Consider the following 12,310-nt stretch of genomic DNA (forward strand, 5'->3'; position numbering starts at 1 on the left):
GCTCTCCCTAAATACATGTTCTATCAGGCTCTGCCCTCCATCACCTCTTGCGTGGCAGCAGCTATTCCATCTGGCTGCAGCAGATAGATAGATAGATGATGATAGATGATAGATAGATAGATAGATAGATAGATAGATAGATAGATAGGAACCAGGACCATGCTTTTCAGTGTTAGAGACTTCAGAATACAGACCAGAATGGAAAAATCCAGGCAGCAATATCTTTAAAAGAAGTTTTATTGACTTTGGTTTATTTGTCAGACAAGCAAAGCAAAGGGGTGCATTCAGCCCAAATGAGAGAATGCCCCCTGTCAATCAGATGCAGATACTTTTTATACCTTTAGGCAAAGCAATAGTTCAACCCTTGACCCACCCCTTACACATTCCCCTTTATACATATTCATTAAAAGCTCTACCAATAGGAAAATTGGTGGTGGCCTTTGGTTCCAAACTGTGTTATCCACTAGGTGGTGCTGCGAGCTTATAAACTATCTGACCTTCTTACAATTCCTAGGAAAACCACTTCTGACCGCATGCATGTAAAGATAGCTACTCACAATTCCTAGTAAAAACCATTTCTGAACACCTGCATGCTGGTAAAGATAGCAAGGCAGTTTGTGGTTTTCACAGTTAGTCTTGTGGTGAGCTAGAGCTTCCTCTTCTCGGTGTTTAACTGGAATTGGGTCAACAGCTAGCTTTGCAGGAGTGAAGTGCTCTGACCACACTTGCTGCGTTGCAAAAATATTGTCTTTGCAAGCAGGGGCAAGCAGGGGAGAGAGAAATGTCTTTTGGCTTTTAGTTTGCCTTCTAAGATGGCTTTCAGCTTATAAAATGGCTCCAGCCTGGCTCTCCAAAATGGACCTCTGGTCTCCACTCCTTCATCAGCACTACTGAGAGTCCAGCTCCATTTGACTTCTTTCCCCCCTGAATTATCTCCATTCCAGCTGGTTGTCCACCCCCATCGGGCAGCCTAGACACTGAAGTCCCCCTCCGAGGGTCTTCTGCTAGTCCCCCCACTGTGAGAAGTGAAGTTACAGGGAACCAGGCAGAGGGCCTTCTCTGTAGTGGCACCCACCCCCTCCCTTTAGATGTCAAGTAAATAGCTATCTGACTTTTAGAAGACATCTGAAGGCAGACCTGTATCAAGAAGTTTTTAATGTTTGGTGTTTTATTATGTTTTTATATATCTATATGCTGTAAGCGGCCCAGAGTGACTGGGGAAACCCAGCCAGATGAGTGGGGTATAAACAAAATAATTACAACAACAACAACAACAACAACAACGAAACCCTGCTATTTATGTTTAAGAACTTGCGCCTGTTTGCTTGCTTTCGTCTTCCCTCCTCATGCCTTTTCTCCTTTTATGACATTTCTTTTTGATAATAAGCCTACAGGCAGGGACTGTTTTTCTACTGACTGTCTTTCTTAAAGGGAACCTTTCTGACTGCACAGGGTGAGTAAAAATGCTTTAGTTAAATAAATGCGGGTGGGAATTGCTTCCACAACCGCTGAGCAAAATGACCCCAAGGAAGAATGATGGATGTTCTACTGCTAAACCTGAATATATGAGAACACTGAAAAAAAAAAAGAGAAGAGATTCAAGGAGGAGGAAGCAGAAAACAAAATGGGCAACATTTGCTCTAAATTGATAAATAAAATAATGAAGGTTACTGACTCCCAAAAGCCATCTCTAGCAGTGTCAGTGTTTAAGAATAACTCTGCGTACCTCTTTTGCAACTCAGTGCCACGAAAAAGGGAAAAGAAAATATATTGTTTCATCGCTTGGGTGCATTGATTTACTGACGTGATTTATTGCCATTGGACACCCGGCCCAACAAATCATGTTTTGCTGACACCGTCAGCTGACATAACTACGTTGTCAGTTCCCAATACTAAAAGGTAATGGATGGTGATTATTTTACTGTAATGGCTTTAATCAGCACTTTGAATGACTTAGCCGTGGTGTCATAATGGCGCAGCTCGTCGTTCATCACGGCAGCATTTTGTTTACCAACATCATCTATAATTCATTCGATTGTTGACAGTCATTGGCAAACGCCGCTCAGGCAAGGGTTTGTCGGAATGGAAGATCTGCACAGGGCCAGCATACTAACCCGTCCCTGGATGATCTAATAGCGTCGCCATTTGTCCATGCAATGTGGAATGCAGCCTATTTTTGTTTCTACGCTAATGCATACACTAGCGCAAGTCAACGTAGCTCCCTCCAGATGTTGTTGGACTTCATGGAGAGCCAATAAACTGAAGCATAATCAGATAAGACAGATAATCTGTGAGTGGGCTGGCTGGATGGAAGTTCCCTGCTCTTGAGGGGGTTATTCTCTCTCTTAAGGAGCAGGTATGTAGCTTGGGGGTGCTCCTGGATCTGTTGCTGTTGCTTAAGGTCCAGGTCGCCTTGGTGGCACGGAGTGGTGGCCCACCTACATTCCTATCTGGACAGGGATAGCCTAATTTCTGTGGCCTAAGCTCTGGCCACCTCTAGGTTGGATTACTTCAATGCAATCTGTGTGGGGCTGCCTCTGAAGACGGTTCGGAAACCTCACCAGGTGCAAAATTTGACGGCGAGGTTGCTCACCAGAACAACGGTTTGAGCATATAACATCAGTGCTGATCTGACTGTGTTGTTGTTGTTTAGCCGTTTAGTTGTGTTCGACTCTTTGTGACCCCATGGACCAGAGCACGCCAGGCACTCCTGTCTTCCACTGCCTCCCCCAGTTTGGTCAAACATGCTGGTAGCTTCGAGAACACTATCCAACCATCTCGTCCTCTGTCGTCCCCTTCTCCTTGTGCCCTCCATTTTTCCCAACATCAGAGTTTTTTCCAGGGAGTCTTCTCTTCTCATGAGTACTGGAGCCTCAGCTTCAGGATCTGTCCTTCCAGTGAGCACTCAGGACTGATTTCCTTAAGAATGGATAGGTTTGATCTTCTTGCAGTCCATGGGACTCTCAAGAGTCTCCTCCAGCACCCTAATTCAAAAGCATCAATTCTTCGGCGATCAGCCTTCTTTATGGTCCAGCTCTCACTTCCATACATCACTACTGGGAAAACCATAGCTTTAACTCTATGGACCTTTGTGTACTGGCTGCCAATTAGTTAGCTGCTGGTTAGGGAGTGTGCCATGCTGCAACCCTTTGTTGCAGGGCCCCACTTGTTTGAGGCCCCTTTCAATTGTATATCACTTTTGGACATCCCAACTACTACACTTCACAGGTTCTTTCGTATCTTGGCACTGCGGTTAAGAGTTTCTGAATGATCGCTGCGCATTACTGCCATGAATCACATGCGCAGCTGCACTTAGCTGGGCACCGTTTCCCCGTCAAAAGCACAGATCTGGCTTTGAAGTGCATCCTCTTTTCAAAAGATGAAATATGGCTTCATTCTGCATCGTTGCCTTTGGTTCTCCCCCTTGTTTTGCTGATCACTACGCTGTTTCATTGTTTGGTACGTGGAGCTGTTTGATATGTTCTTTATATTGAATATTGGAAGCTGTCCTGTTTTCATGGGGAAAGGTGAAGGTATCAATAGTAAGACAATATAACAAAATAATGAAAAAGTGACTGACGACGCTCCCTCCAAATTTAGACACTTGGCTATGAATGTTTTCTCCTGTATCATGGAATAATATATTCCAGGTTTCATTTGAGCTCAGTAGTGAAATCATTACTATGATTGCTAGTTGAATGCTTAAAATCAGATCCATGCCTCATGTCTTCTTCAATGGAATGGCCATTTTCCGTCTTCAGAATCCTGATCATGTGCAGAGTCCTTTTCCCTCCCATTAACCTGAGATATACTTGGAGTCAAGTGTGAATTTCATGCTCTTGATTCAGCTCGAAGTAGCAATGAATGAAACTTTCCCCAAAACGTCTAGCTATATATACATTATTTACACAATGGGCCCCATGTGATTGGCTAATTCTGGGCTGCTCCGGGCCAATCGGGTTGCGGATTCACTTCCTCCAGAAGCCTGATTGGCTGATCCTGCAGGCCAATCAGTTTGCTGATTCACTTCCACCTGGAGCTGGATTGGGTGGCTCCTGCGGACCAATCAGACTGCTGCATTCTGGATCCTATTGTTCTAGGATTCAGCTCGGTACATAACATCATAGCCTGTCCTATTAAATTAGAACTGAAGAGCTCCTTGGGCACATGTAAATATTTCCTGAAGGCATATTCCTTTCCTCAACTATTTTAAGATCAACAAGAACACAATAGCTGCTGTGGATTTAGCCGTGATCCCTCCATTGCAGGGGGTTGGACTAAATGATCCTATGGGTCTCTTCCAACTCCACAATTCTATGAGTCTGTCATTTCATCCTCAATAATAAGATGGTGAAGTTTTATTATAAATCATTTATTTTAAAAATGCTCCATCCATCTCCATCTCCTCCTCCTCCTCCTCCTCCTCCTCCTCCTCCTCCTCCTCCTCAAAAGAAAGCTTTTATAAAATTCTGTGCTATGCACTTTCTGGGATTATTCATGTGTCAGCTTCCTGGACTCTCTTTTCCCTAATACCTGTTAGCTTGTCAGTATTTCCTTGTATCATGCAGCCCATCTGTATCTATTTACACAAATCCAATATTTATAGACTCGGAGCCTGATGTTCCCATACACTGTTTTGACATGCATGTAACTCACACAGGGTGGAATCCTGTCTCGGCCGAGCTTACCTATTGACTGCAGCGGACCGAGATTGGAACCGCGCTCACACAGAGAAAGCATGCAGCTCACACTCAGTTATTTAAGAAGACTTTTAAAATTCTGCCCTGTGCCACGCTGGAACCTCTGTTCCAGCTAGAAGCAGAAGCAACCTCACAGAGAAGATCTGGGGCACATTTGCAAACGGTTCTGTTCTCCACAATCCATTTTAGATCTGCTACTCGAATAAATTCTTTATAGCCAAAGCTTCGGCTCACACTATAGAGTTCTCTAGGAGGTGACAAGCCCATGAGAGAATGCAGTAGTTAGTGATTCTGGCTGCTGCTGCTACATCATCTAAGGCAGGGGTCAACAAACCTTTTCAGCAGGGGGCCAGTCCACTGTCCCTCAGACCTTTTCGGGGGCCGGACTATACAGTCATATCTTGGGTTGAAGTAGCTTTGGGTTAAGCATTTTCAGGTTGTGCTCTGCGGCGACCCGGAAGTAACGGAGTGTGTTACTTCCGGGTTTCGCCGCTTACGCATGCTCAGATGCTCAAAATGACGTCACGTGCATGCGCGGAAGCGGCGAATCGCAACTCGCGTGTGCGCAGACGTGTGGACGCGGGTTGCATTCACTTCAGGATGCGAACGGGGCTCTGGAACGGATCCCATTCGCATCCAGAGGTACCACTGTATTTTGGAATCAAATTCCTATGCCCCACAAATATCTCAGAGAAGCCTTTTAAATAAAAGGACATATTCTACTCATGTAAAAACACGCTGATTCCCGGACCATCCGCAGGCCAGATTGAGAAGGTGATTGGGCCAGATCCAGCCCCCGGGCCTTAGTTTGCCTACCCATGATCTGAGGTGGCATCTCTTTGCCACTGCCTTGTAAATGAGCTACTCCCTTCAGGTACCGGTACATCTCTGCTGCTATAAGAAGCCAGCAGGGGTGAATATTTTATGAAATCAGCAGCGTAGCATCAGTTGTCAGTGCCTGGGATGGGCGCGCGGGCATTGGGTGGGGGTTGTGTGCACCAGGATGGGGTGGGGGCCCGGCCAGCTAATGTGGCCCTTGACACTGAGTTGGGCCACACTGGTGATGCCTGGTTTGCGCCCCCCCAAAAAATTGTGTGCCCGGCGCCACGGCTTCCCCCTCGGCACCCCCACGCTTTGGCCCTGTATAAAACTTTAGGGCTCCTAAGAGTCACATAAGCGATGTTAGTCCGCATTGCTTAAAACTTTGGGGTCTACCACGACTCAAATTGATTAATTTTGTTGTTGTATATATTTTTGCAAAACCAGTGAGGCCCCAACGAAAGAAGAACGGCAACTTAAGCTGATGGAATATGTTATGTACTGAAGTTCTCACCCTGGGCCAGCAGGGGGATACTGTAGATAGTTATGCAAATGAAGGATCGAAAGTGACATTCAGTGATTGGATAGTTTGTATGCAAATGAAGGATCGAAAGTGACGTTCAGTGATTGGCTAGTTACAGAAAATGATTACTGTTGCATTCTAGTGGAGCTCTATATAAGCAAGCTGACTGAGCTCCTCAGTTGAGTTCTGTTCCAGCTTACAAATAAAGAGCTGCTTTGGAAGAATCGCTGTGTCGTCTGATATGTTCGCCCACAACTTAACAGAATACGTGCAGCTGGCGGACTTAACATATAGAAGAAGATAACAAGAAGAACATACGTTTAGAGAAGTGTTATGTATTGGGTTTAACACATGTTCAAAGGCGCATTCTAACCAATCGTATAAGCGTTGGTAGACGAACGTTCTAATGGCAAGTAAGCGCATGCACTTTCAACTGTCAACGGTCAGTTCATGCTCGGGTTTATTATTGTGTTGTCCAGTCACTTTGGTTCTTGTGTTCCTATGAGTGAGCTGTTGTCACTGACAAATGTTGAATAAACTTAGTTGAGGAACTTATACTGCCTTGGGCTTCTGACTTTTCCGAACATTTAACAAGAAGATTGGAAAATGTTTATTTGAATATATGGGGGGGGGGGATTGTGTACACTTGAAAACGTTGGCAGCATTAAGATAAATTCAACAGTGTAAATCAGTTTTGATGGATAAAGGAATACTGAATGGTTTAGTGGTTTATGTAAAAAATGCAGGGATTTATGATATGCAAAATGAACCATGGAAAGAGAAGAAGAGAAGTCACTGATATTTTAAGGATGTTTAAATGAGTATTCTAAATTGAAAAACAGAAAAATTAATAAAAATTATATATAATGTTGTTGTTGTTGTAGTATATATTTCAACAATCCCAAAGTTTGAGAGTCAGTGTTGTTGTTTAGTCATTTAGTCGTGTCCGACTCTTCGTGACCCCATGGACCAGAGCACACCAGGCACTCCTGTCTTCCACTGCCTCCCGCAGTTTGGTCAAACTCATGCTGGTAGCTCCGAGAACACTGTCCAACCACCTCGTCCTCTGTCGTCCCCTTCTCCTTGTGCCCTCTATCTTTCCCAGCATCAGGGTCTTTTCCAGGGAGTCTTCTCTTCTCATGAGGTGGCCAAAGTATTGGAGCCTCAGCTTCAGTATCTGTCCTTCCAGTGAGCACTCAAGGCTGATTTTCTTAAGAATGCATAGGTTTGATCTTCTTGCAGTCCATGGGACTCTCAAGAGTCTCCTCCAGCACCATAATTCAAAAGCATCAATTCTTTGGCGATCAGCCTTCTTGATGGTCCAGCTTTCACTTCCATACATCACTACTGGGAAAACCATAGCTTTTGCTATACGGTCCTTTGTTAGCAAGGTGATGTCTCTACTTTTTAAAATGCTGTCTAGGTTTGTCATCATGAGAGTCAGTAGCACAGATGTAAAGGGGAAGTGTTGTGGTAAGTTGGCTGCTCTACTGTGGCTAATGCATTCCCCACCCCCTTTTTAACAGAGGTTAAGACCCTAGAGGAATAACTTTGCGTCTCCCAGGTCTCAGTTCAACACCCAGCCACGACACCACAAGGGCTCTCATTTGGTGCAAGCTGCGTCTGCTCATGTATACATGCATTTGTGTGAAAGTGTTTTCACACTTGTTGATTTGCATGGCTCAGATACTGCATTCACAGGTACACAATCTACACACCTGTTGCAAGTTGCAAGTGAATACCTGTATGACTGCACAGCACAACTGTTCATATATACAGGTATGCAGATTGCACACTCACTGAATGTAATGTGTGAACGCCTCTGCACTCAGCTATGATTATGAATGGCATTCCTGGACAAATCGGCCTTTCACCACGTGGCTAGTTTCTTTGCTGCTTCTCGGTAACGTCCAGAGCTGCTCCGAGGTGAAAGGGGTTGTTGATGCCGCAAATCTGGGGCACGGAATTAATGGCCCACCTGAAATATCCTCCTCACCTTCCTTCAACTTAGCAGATTTTCTTTCCTTCTCTTGTGTTGATTTTGTTCATCTCAGAGATGGAATTCATAAGCAGATTAGGATCGTGTTGGAGCCTTTGTTGCCATGGCAACACCATGCGGCAGTTATATGTCTTTCCTTCAAATCTTGATTCTGAGGTGACTGGTTATATTTATTCTTGTCCTTTGCAGAATCTCACAGCGTGATGCAAAAACTCATGAAGGTACAGGGAAATGTTAGGTTAGAGGAAAGTTGTTGCAGCCCAAAGTTGTTTCCGTGAGGCGCAGGTTAAGTGTTAAATTCATTACTTTTGACTCAGAAAACCAGAGTTCAGATTCATTTTAAATTATAGGGTTTTTGCTTTTGTTTTAAAAAGAAATTATTTCAACTGGTTTCCCATGGGTGTTGGGCACTGCCTTGCCTTTCCCTCCCCCTGCCCCCAGGCATAGTATAAGAAGCCAGAACACTTCATTCAAGAAAAATGCCTTTCTCAGAGTTTGTCAAAATGAGTTTCCCTAGTAATATATAATGGGTTGAACCGGGCCATTTTCACCATGGTTGTAAACTAGAATCTGGACTCTTATCACTTCAGACTGTAGGTGGGAAGACTCATTTGACTGCAAGTGGCTTGAAGTCACCTACAAACGTTCTTGGCAGAGTAGAGATTTGAGCCTGGATCTCCCTTGATCCAGCATTTGACCACTAGACACCACTACCACTGTCTTCTCCTAATGGTTATGTAGGTGGGCTCAGTCCTCAATGGTTCCCTTTGTCTTTCTCAGTGGTAGCTAAGCAGTGATTTTTGGAGGGAACATGCATGTTTGGTATTGAGCTCTTCGCTTCCATATCCTCCACCCACATCCTTAGATGGACAGAGAAGGGTGTTTTGAGAACCTGGCAGGATATGAGTTCAGCCTTCTACTTCCATTTCTCTGTCACGCAACAGTGGCTGAAGTAAAATAGCACTGAAAGTCCATTCTTCCTCCTGACAGTGATGTCAAGAATGTCCAATGCAAGTTTCAAGAACCAGGCCATCAACACTACCACATCTAGTATTCCTCTAAGCAGAAAATTATAATTATGAGCATGGCCTTCCTTGTGTTGTTGTTGTTTAGTCATTTAATCATGTCTGACTCTTCGTGACCTCATGGACCAGAGCATGCCAGGCACTCCTGTCTTCCACTGCCTCCCGCAGTTTGGTCAAACTCATGCTGGTAGCTTTGAGAACACTGTCCAACCATCTCGTCCTCTGTCGTCCCCTTCTCCTTGTGCCCTCCATCTTTCCCAACATCAGGGTCTTTTCCAGGGAGTCTTCTCTTCTCATGAGGTGGCCAAAGTATTGGAGCCTCAGCTTCAGGATCTGTCCTTCCAGTGAGCACTCAGGGCTGATTTCCTTCAGAATGGATAGGTTTGATCTTCTTACGGTCCTCCTTATCCTACCATAATTCCTGGCCACTAGGCTGATGGGAGCAACTTCTAGCGGGCCAAAGTTCTGCCCCACCTGGTTTATGGCCACTTTCAAAGCCACAGCACAGTCATTTGCTAAGTTCTCCTCCTGTTGCTGGCTAAAGTTGGCTAGATCTTCTACCACTGACAACCCACTTTTTAATGTTGCGCCTTTCAAGCTTTTGAACTGCCCTTCACCATCTCCTTGTCCTTAGCCTCCCTCAAGAGTTCTGAGCTGTCAAGCTGATTAGCCGCCAACGGCATTAATTCTAAAAGTTTCGGGTTTCACTTATATTGTCTGCGCAGCATTACCTTGCCGAAGTATTAACCCAAGCCAAATTATTCATTCGTGAAACTGCTGTCAAGCCACGCCACCATCTTGCTTGCTGTCAAAGCCACACACCCCAAGGAGTCTCTGATTCTAGCTTTTTCCCCCCTTCCCCAACTTTTTTCTTTTTTGGAAGAGGCAGCGATTATTTGTGCATTCCTCTAAGCAGCAGAACAGGCACTCACCAAAATATCTGCGTAGACAACAGGGGAGCCAGCTAATTACATTTTAATTATGAAAAATGATTTGCCTTAAACTATAATTTCTGGTAGCAACCACACGGTGGCAATCATGTTCTTTGCTATCAGATTAATGACGGGGATGGATCACAAGGTCACTTTGCGAGCAGACAAATATTCGCACCGATCCTACAATCCTTTCTTCCTTTTCCGTTATTATTCTGATTTCTCTTATTAGCGACGATGAATCAGGGAACTTATCATAACATCCCACCTGCGCCTGATTTCTGCAACTGTTAATCTGGTCCCTTCACTTACTTCCATTAGCCAGCCTTGTTGCAGTCTTTTTTCATTTCCCTCTGTGTAGGGAAAAAAGGAAAGTTATTCTGTGATGTCATCTTTGCATTCATTTCAGCCGAGAGCATCACATCTAAGATTTGCTATTTCACAGAATAGTACAGGTATCTGACTGAATGGCAACTGATAAACACAAGAACCTGCATATCAAGTAGCAAAACCCACCCCTGTGTTTTGGCAGCAGCATTCCTGGGCCTTGTCCTTGAGGCAGCGGAGGCAGCTATTTAATATTTAACCATCCCTTTGATCGTTTCCTTAAAATTTATTTACCCAGGAAAGATGCACAATCTGGCTGGAGGGGAGCGAAGCAGCCTTTTCTCTTCCTTTCTCCTAAGCGAGATGGATAGAAGGTCAGGAGATGGATCTTACTTTTAAACCTCTTCCAGCCTCAGAACCAGGACTGAAGCTTCCAGGGCACCATCACACTGGTCAAAGCTTTAGCAGAAGCGCAGATCGCTAGATCTACAAGTGCTGTTGCTTCATCTGTTAATTTGCAGTGTTTCGCTGCAATGGTTTTTTTGTTTTTAAAACTATACTAAAATGGGCACAGTTTGTGCTTTAACGTAACATTCAAATAAAGTAGCACCCCATTTTGTAAGCAACGTTTTAATGTTAAATACAATAAATAGAGCTGTAACAGTGCATGGGGTGCATCATATATATATATATGATATATATGTGAATGTAAGGAATATATGGAATGGGACATTATCCTAGCCCCAGTGCTTTTTTTTCTGAGGGGACGCAGGGGGATGCATACCCCTAAACCTTTTGTGAATCTTTGTACTTTGGTCCATTTACTGTATTTGTTTTTCCTGATTTGAATGATAAAATGGTGATTTTCTTGAGTCCAAATGAGAGTATCCCTAAACATATATAAATATTTTAGAAAGAAAGCACTGCCTAGCCCAGGGGTCAGCAAAGTTTTTCAGCAGGGGGCCGGTCCACTGTCCCTCAGACCTTGTGGGGAGGTCAGACTATATTTTTTGGGGGGAAATGAACGAATTCCTATGCCCCACAAATAACCCAGAGATGCATTTTAAATAAAAGCACACATTCTACTCATGTAAAAACATGCTGATTGTAGGGCCCTAAAGCAGTATCATACCACTTTAAAGAGTTGGGGCTTCCCTCAAAGAATCCTGGGAAATGTAGAATGAGAGTTACTAGGTAGGGTTGCCACGGGGGGGGGGGGGGAGTGGTTGAGCCTTTTTGAGTTTTGCCCAAACTTGTTGAGCTTTTCTTCTCTTTTTTTAATTTTCCAGTCTTTTTAGCAGCCAATCTCTCTTCCCAGGGATCTCTGAGAATTGTAACTCTGGGAGGGTCAGTGGCGGAGGGCCTGGAGGGTGCTCTCCCATACGCAGGATAGCCGCTTGGGTGCACGGAGCGGTGCATGCATGCCCTGCAGCCAGGGGCGGAATGAAAAGCGCACCCACCGATCCCGCTTCCTTCCTCTCCCCTTCCCAACCCCCTCTGTTGTTTGCTCGCCTGCCTCCTTCCCGTCCTCTCCCCTGTTTGCCTGCCTGCCTCCTCCAGCTGGGAGTGCGAGGCAATGGCTCCACGCCCACCCGCGACTCCCAAGCCTACCGTGACCCATTGGGGGAAGAGGGGAGCTGCTGCGCCACTTTGCCGGACTTGCAGGCGGGTGGTGCACCGAATGTCACCCCCCCGGGATGACACCCAGGGTAGTCCACCCCCACCTCACCCCCTTCCTCCGCCACTGGTGAGGTGCTCTCCTAACAACTTGTCAGCACCTAATACCACCACCTCTCTCCCTCTCCCTCCCTCCCCTATCTCTCTCTCTGTGTCTGAATTGATTTTAGAATGTATTTCAATTAATTGATTGTGATTTTATGTAAACTGTGTTACTTTTACTGTTGTTAGCCGCTCTGAGCCTGGCTTTGGCTGGGGGATATAAATAAAATTTTATATTACTATTATTATGATGTGTGGAGCAGGCT

The 12,310-nt window shown here is 44.9% G+C and overlaps 2 long non-coding RNA genes across 2 annotated transcripts; both read left to right on the forward strand.

The window, feature by feature from the left end:
• Positions 1-1,451: 1,451 nt before the first annotated feature.
• LOC310842187 lies at positions 1,452-6,820 on the forward strand. Its single transcript, XR_014562979.1, has 2 exons — positions 1,452-6,012; positions 6,306-6,820. It is a non-coding gene; the product is annotated as an uncharacterized lncRNA (long non-coding RNA).
• Positions 6,821-7,369: 549 nt separating this feature from the next.
• On the forward strand, positions 7,370-10,947 carry LOC310842129. Its single transcript, XR_014562901.1, has 2 exons — positions 7,370-8,262; positions 10,624-10,947. It is a non-coding gene; the product is annotated as an uncharacterized lncRNA (long non-coding RNA).
• Positions 10,948-12,310: the final 1,363 nt, after the last annotated feature.

The sequence above is a fragment of the Podarcis gaigeae genome, assembly GCF_964106915.1.
Source record: "Podarcis gaigeae genome assembly, chromosome: 3".
Taxonomy (NCBI): Eukaryota; Metazoa; Chordata; class Lepidosauria; order Squamata; family Lacertidae; genus Podarcis; species Podarcis gaigeae.